This window comes from Pinus tabuliformis, chromosome 2_2, assembly GCF_031772625.1.
Source record: "Pinus tabuliformis cultivar Carrire ecotype Pingquan chromosome 2_2, CPIR1, whole genome shotgun sequence".
NCBI lineage: Eukaryota > Viridiplantae > Streptophyta > Pinopsida > Pinales > Pinaceae > Pinus > Pinus tabuliformis.
The window spans coordinates 564119506-564127439 of NC_142300.1; positions in this window are offsets into that span (position 1 = coordinate 564119506).

The window sequence follows — 7934 nt, forward strand, 5'->3', positions numbered from 1 at the left end:
CCATTGATGAAGGGGATCCAATGTAATGTCACAAATTTTCCACTGATTGAGGGGATCCCACATAATGTCACAAATTTTAGATCAGCTAAAGTATGCAAAAAAACTTACCAGTTGCATACTTTTAATAATTTCATTATAAATGCCCATTTATGTTGTAGGGACAATCAATGCATGGAAATTTGAAATGTAAATTAAGATGGTGGGCGTGTTGGAACATAGAAATAATCCTTTGTTGCAACATAGATTGTATCACACTTCGATTGTGTGATTGTTAATAAGTAGGATTGGATTTGAAAAAATAACTTTGGGTGTGAATTTTATCACTCGAGTTGATATTGGTAATGACATCATCATAATTTTTTTGTGCAGAGAGGCTCTCTCGAGCATAGTATGGAAGAGGCATTGTAATGTTATGTAAATTTTTTGACTAGGTCAAATATCAATAATTTTTGGACTCGATTTTGACAACCCATGGTATTCTTGTCTAATGTAGACTATTTAAAGGTAAAAAAATCTAATGAATTTTCATTTTTTTTCAAAGAGAAAGATTTAGTTGGTATACAGACGAATTTTAAATCAACCTAGATCCATATGATGAGCATCAGTATTGCAACAAAATTGTTATAACTCCTAGGGCTACCAGCGTTACTTTATCAACCCAGGGGTACAAACTTGGAAGTGACCGTGCTATATACACAACAGATGCATCATTCTACTCATGTCACTTCTCAACTGGGGCACTTGACCATTAGGGTTCCAGACCATTCCTCTATTGAACTAAAGGGAGTCTGAGTACTGATAGTGGAATGTAAAGTTATTTCTAGTGCAAAGAATGTAAATGCTTGTAAAACTAGGAAATGAAAGTTGCCAACTTGTAAATGCTATGAAATGACACAAATCACTTACAGAAAGGAAACTATGTTAATATTGTACTTGATCACCTAGCTATCAGGGTTGCTTGAAAATGGAAGATTAATCTATCATTTCATAAGTAAAACATGCATGCATTAACTATCTCATTCACACTTGCAGAATAGATAAAGTTCTAATTGCTAAACTTAGAAATAAAAGAGCTAATGCTATCTGATCTTGCAGGAAGGAAAGGAGTGAAAGGACTGGTCTAGGTGGCACTTCTGGTCATGGAGTCCAAGCTGAGGGGTTAACCTACTCCTAAACTAGGCTAGGCTATCATTGCAGGTCAAAATAGGGTCAAAACAGGCTGCTATAGGAAACTGCTACAAGATGTCCTGAACTGCTACAGGAAGTTGGCTGAGAGGTTTTGGAGGACAAGAATTATGAGGTGAAGTGTTGGAAAGGTGCATGACTATTGTGGAAGGTGTAGGGAAGGTGAAAATCACCCAAGACCATGCCCAACACTTCAAGAAGGTCAAATTTTCCTAAGACAACTTGCTCTCAGTGGCTGGAAAACAAAGGTTCAAAATATGGGTTGGTATGCATCAAAAAAAGGTGTAGAAGACCTAGGTGGAGTTGGTTGGAGGAGTCCCTTCATGCAGATCGACAATTCCTACAATAAAACATGTTTCTATTTTCATTTACAAAGTATTACATGTCAACATGGAAAAGATGAGTTGAATTTAGAAAATTTGATCTAACTATTGTTGAGGACTAGATCTGTGAAATGGATGACCTTCTAGGCTACAACAATATTAAGAAGTGGAATAACAACTCCAAATATTTCTAAGAAATAATAAACAGTTATCCAGCTAAGAATGAGACTTAATCTAGGCAATGAACAAAAGACAAACTCTGTTTTTGGGCTGTGAGAGTGGGGTCCCCTAATCATGATCCCATAAGAGAGATGAGATAGAGGTTACTATGACAAGATTTTCTGGTATATTTCCCTTCACTATACTGCAACACTAAGCTGCTCTTTAAGCTAATGAAAGCATGGATAAGCAACAACATAAGCAACTTTCTAAGCTAAACATAAACATAAATAAATTTTAGCAGTTAATCAACATTCTAAGCTAAGAATACAGATACAAAAGAGAGGAACTTCTATTTCTAAGGTTGGGCCTTAACCCAAGAGCTTCAACCCTCTGAGTTAACTCAATGTTGGATCAAAAAATAATTTCTCATTATCAATCAAGAAGTGGCAAATACATCATAACAATAATAGTCAAATGTGCTTCAACTTAATGGCCTCTTAGCTACAATAAAACTTTGTATCCTAATGAGTCCCTCACCTTTCTTATTTATACAAAACAGGAGCTACCAATAGCTCCCTAGAAAATAGGGATACTTGGCTCCCTAACTCAAGAATAACTCTTCCTTGACGAAATTGGCTTGGCTGCCAATGAACTCGGCTTGCTTGGCTGTGAGTGACACTGAGATGATGAGATAGATTGGGAGAATATTCGACTAATTTGAGGATTTAAGGAGGGAGACCAATTCCTAGAATCTCTCTTACGTTCCTACTCTGAGTCCATGCATTCAAGTCAACTCAAAACTGCTCCAATTTCCTGAATCTAACACACATTAGGCCATATAACATATTAACTCACTTTTACTCTTCCTACTGAGAAAAATATAACAAAATCTGTAAATAAATGAGAGAAAAGACAATTTAATAAACTGGAGAGGATAATTTTGACCCATATAGTTTACCTATTGATGAGCCTCATCATCACCCCCCTACTGAAATTGTTGCTCATCCTTTGAGCAACCTAGTCATCTATATCCATATCCTTCGTAGCCTTGGTGGCCTCTCTGACATCCCAAACTTCTGTGGACGGTGTCTCTTCTTGAGGATAGAACCCTGCATTTTTCTCTATCTCTTCCTATTGCTTTCTTTTCTCTTCTTCCTTCGTACCTTCCAACAAAATGAACATCAAAGGTGGATTGATATTAATTCCAATCCAATTGATCTTCAGTCTTTGCATTGCCTTTTTATACAGGGGTGTTCTCTCCAATGCATTCCTCAATCTCTCAAGAGAGTGATACTCCCTGATCCAGAGACTATGTGGCAGGTTATTCCATCTTCTCTGGCATGCTTGTTGGCTCTCAATCCCCAACAGTTTGAGAGTGTCCTAAAAATGGGAGATGGCCTGTTCTTGGGTAACCAGGTATCTTGGTGCCAGTTGAGCATCATTGGAAATGGTGTCGTGGTTACTGATTAATGTAGAAGAAAGATCATACGTTCTCTAAATTTTATGAATTTAAATCACTTGCTAAGAAAGACAATGGAAGGAAAGCGAAGGCTCTTAGGATCGATAATGGTGGAGAATATGTGTCGAATGAATTCTTGAACTTCTATACATCAGAAGGCATTCCATGAGATTTAATAGTACCCCATAACCCATAACATAATGGGGTGACTAAAAGGAAGAACATAAGTATTATTGGAGTTGCACGGGTTATGTTACATGATCAGGGCCTATCATTACGCTTGTGGGCTGAAGCATGCAACATAATTGTCTATGTGCAGAACATGATTCCTCATCAGATTCTTGGGTTGAGTACACCAGAAGAAGCATTTTCAAGTAAGAAACCAAATGTGGCATAGTTCAGGATCTTTGGTTCATCACTTTACTATCATGTTACCAAGGATGCAAGGAAAAATCTAGAGCCAACAGTTGAGTTGGGCATATTTTTGGGGTACACTGATACACCTCACAACTATCGAGTGTACCTAGCATCTGACAAGATGATAGTGGTTCGTAGATATCTGAATTTTGGTGAAGAGAATACTATGACATGTTCCGTTGAGTGGTATTTTTAGTTACATGTAGATGAGGAGCTTTTAGCTCCAAAGGAAGAACCTCAGGATGATGTGGAGCAACCACATGCATAAGAGCAAAGAGTGGAAGCACCCACCCATGTAGAGACTTCGCGATATGGAAGGAAGCATACCAGAGAAGCTAATAGATTAATGCATGGTTCTAGAGAGAATGTAGGAGCACCCACATCACAACACAGGTAGAGGAGGTCACTAGATCTGTACCGTGGCTACATGGCTCTGATGAGAGAGAGTGTATAGATTGAGCCATCCTCGTTTAAGGAAGATGTGCTGAAACCAGTATGGGTTGGTGGCATGGTAGAGGAGTACTGCTCCATTATCAGAAACAATGTTTGGGAAGTGGTCCCAAGACCAGTAGACAAGTCAGTGGTGAGTTCCATATGGATTTACAAGGTAAAGTGAGCAACATATGGGAGTGTGGAGAAACACAAGGCCATATTTATGGTCAGAGGGTTCTCTCAAGTGGTGTGAATCAATTACGAGGAGAAATTTTCTCCAGTAGCAAGGTACTCTTCATCAGATATATTCTAGCACTTTTAGTGCAGATGGGATGGAAGATACATTGGATGGATGTGAATACAACATTCCTCAATAGAGTGATTGAGGAAGAGGTGTACATTCAACAACCAGAAGGATTTGAGACCTTCAATAAAGATTCACATGTGTGCAGACTCAAGTGAGCATTGTATGGATTGAAACAAGCACCCCGTGCTTGGTACAGCAGGATCGACAACTATTTCACTAGGTTTGGCTTCACCAAAAGTGAAGCAGATGCAAACCTTTACCATATTGTAGTTGAAGGTAAATTATTGATTATAGTATTATATTTCAATGATTTAATTAAAAAGTTGATGTGAAGCTGGTAAAATATTGCAAAGAGGAGCTTGCAAGAGAATTCGAGATGAAGGATCTGGGGCTCATGCATTATTTCCTTGGTATCGACGTATGACAAGGAGATGAGGAATTGTTTGTCTCTCAAGGTAAGTATGCCAATGAGATACTAAAGAAGTTTTACATGGAGAGCAACAAACTCATGGAGGCTCCTCTAGCAGGAAATTGGAGGAAGGAATATGCTACATTAGGTGCAGTAGTGGAGGTTACTATTTACAGGCAACTTGTGGGTTCACTTATGTATTTGGTGAACTCACCGAACATATGTTTTGCAGTTAATGAACATAGTCAAGAAATGGTTAAGCCAACCAAACTCTATTGGAGGGAAGCTAAACATGTGTTGAGATGCTTCATAGGAAACACTCATTTTGGTCTTTGGTACAGACAAAGAGAGGGAGTGAAGTTGCAAGGCTTCAGTATTGGGTTAGCAACAATTTCTTGGTACGATAGGAAGCAAAGATCAGTTGCACTCAGTTCGTAAGAAGCAGAGTACATGGCTTCTAGCCAAGCAGCTTGTAAATCTATCTTGATGAGGAAGATCCTTGTTTGGTTATTTGGTCAACAGATGGATCTTACAGTGATTTACTGTGACAATCATAGTTGTATCAAAATATCTAAGAATCCATTTTTTCATGATCATTCCAAACGTATCAACATCTAGTATCACCATATACAAGATTGTGTGCAAAGGAGAATCATTTTTCTAGAACACATTCCTACAGAGGAACAGTATGAAAACATCTTAACTAAGGCACTATCAAGAGGAAAATTTGAGTTCCATAGAGGCAGGATTGGGGTATATGATAATCCCTTTCTTGTTGAGAGGGAGTGTTGAAAATGCAACAAGAAAATCTTAGTTTAATTTTGTCCTTGAATTAAATTAGGAATCTTCTCAAGATATTAAGTGTTCCCCTGATGACAGACTCACTTTGAAGTCCGAAACATTGGGTTAAAAAACTCTTTAACAGGTCATTCCACACTCTTTTCAATATAGTCCACATGTATGGACTCATTATTTAAAAAAAATAAAATTGTAATTCCACATCACAAGACAACTTGTACTAGTTATGGCTCAGTTAATTCAAGTTGAGGGTCTAACTTGAGTCATGTAGAGTGTCTCCTACATTATAGGAGGCCTCGTTGAGTTTATTTTGAGTTGTAACTAATTAATTTAGTTTATCTAAGTTAAATTCAGTTAACTAGTCCCAACTGATGGAGGAACTAGTAGGAGGTTAGATAGTGGGGTGTTTCTTTATGTGTTCCACCTATTAACTAATGATTCACTCATAAATAAATCATGCATGCCAGATTTGAGAGTTACCTAGTTGAGATTTAATTTCAAGGGTAGTGTACTATCAGTTTTATAATCATCTAAATTGTAGAGGTGGTGCATGCAGTGAAAGGAAGGCCTATGCGGATTGCGCAATTCATATTAAGGAATTTACCTAATTAATAGGGGGCTAATTCCCAAGGAAAAAACGAAAGAAAACGGGGATCTGCGAAAGTAGAAAATTGGTTAAGTATTAGCCTAGGCTTGTCTAGAAAGCTATGAGACAAATAGAGATAGTGCAGAGGTTGCTCAGGCTTGAGAAAAGCATTGTAATCTTCTCATATTTTCTGACTAATTCAACATATAGATAGCCAGGATTTTTAGCTGTGGCTTTCCCCATGAAATCAGTGTGTAATGTGTTGATTGAATTCTTTCTCTAGTATGCTTCATGATTTCATGATCATTTAATTGTTTCCGTTGATGAGTAGAGTAGATTCAAGTCTATTGTTTTAGTAAACTACAATTAGCAGCTTAAATCTACAAGGAATTTCTACAAAATCAATGACTAAATTAATGATCAAATTTATGACTAAATATACCACTATATGAATAAATTGAGACAACCAAATAATGATTAAGATAAATACAACTAAAATTCAATCGCTTTATAAGATACTGTAAATTATCTACTATTGGTCACCAAATGGAAAATGGTTGTTTGTATGAAAATTTTAGTCACTTTTTTGGTAACTAATTAGCCATTTTGTACTAGTGTATGATCTATTATGCTATCCTCTAAGTTGTGATTTTACCAACTCCCTGCTACGGAGAAAGGGTACTCCTCTTTATCAAGGATTATTGTGTCTATAGAGGTAATGTAGATATTAATTCACTTGTAGGTTGTGATATTTTAATTCCTATAATTTCAATTTTATGTACTATTGTTATTTTTTGGTTTAGTTGGCTTGCAAAATATTTAATACAGGGCACTTGTTTGTCATCATAACTATTCCTGGATCGATCCTTACTAATTTTGTTGCTACTGTTGTTCAGTTTTTGTTATAGATTTGTAATTTGTTTTTGTTGGCAAGAATATTGTTTGGTTCGGATTGATGTCAACCTTCATATGTGTTTCACATGGTTTGTTGGTGGTATCATGGTTGTAGGCCCTTTTATTTATGTCATAGGTGGTTAGAACTATTTCTTTTAGTGTGATGAGGACATGTTGCAGATGTGGGTGAATATTCTTTAGTTTTCCCTAAATTATGCAAGGAATGTCAATTAGACAAAGGTTATTTACATCTTTAACCCAAATTTACATAACATTAATCGTGTCTGTAACCCAAATTATGTGTGAGTAAATAGCGTTCATGGATTTGTGCATGGAAAGGAAAAACCATGGGCATTCCCATGGTATTTGGTGTAAATGGAAGCATGTTGACCAATTCCTATTTGATATGGTCATCAAGGGAAATGGAACATCATTAATGTATTGATTTGTTCCAATTTGATAAAAAATTAGTATAAATATATCATGCCACAGTTGGAAATCAGTTTAGTTATTATAAATAATGAAGTTGATATTATGCTTGTAGTAGTGATCAAATTTGAGCTGAATTTTGTATAGGTTTATTCCATCATTGTAGATGCCATGTCTTGTGTATCTTACCATGTTTTACATTGTAATTGATGATTCATTGTGTTATATGGATGAGTGAGGTTTTGTACTGCTACCCTGAGAGTTTGGCTGTGTGAGTATTTGGTGTTGTTGATTGTGTTGATTGCAGGAAGGTTGTTGTGTTACTGTTACAGAAGAGGACCCAGTTTGAAAATGGATAAAATGGTGGTTTGAAGTATTTGAGAAGGTTTGGGCCTTCGATAAGTTGTGGCTTTCTAGATAGGGAATTGGGGTTTCCTTGCTGATAGTAGTCAACAAAATTATTTGAAGTGGTTAGTTCCTCTTCCAAGTGGTGGCTTACTAAATACAGATTGGGGCTTCATACTAAGTTGGGT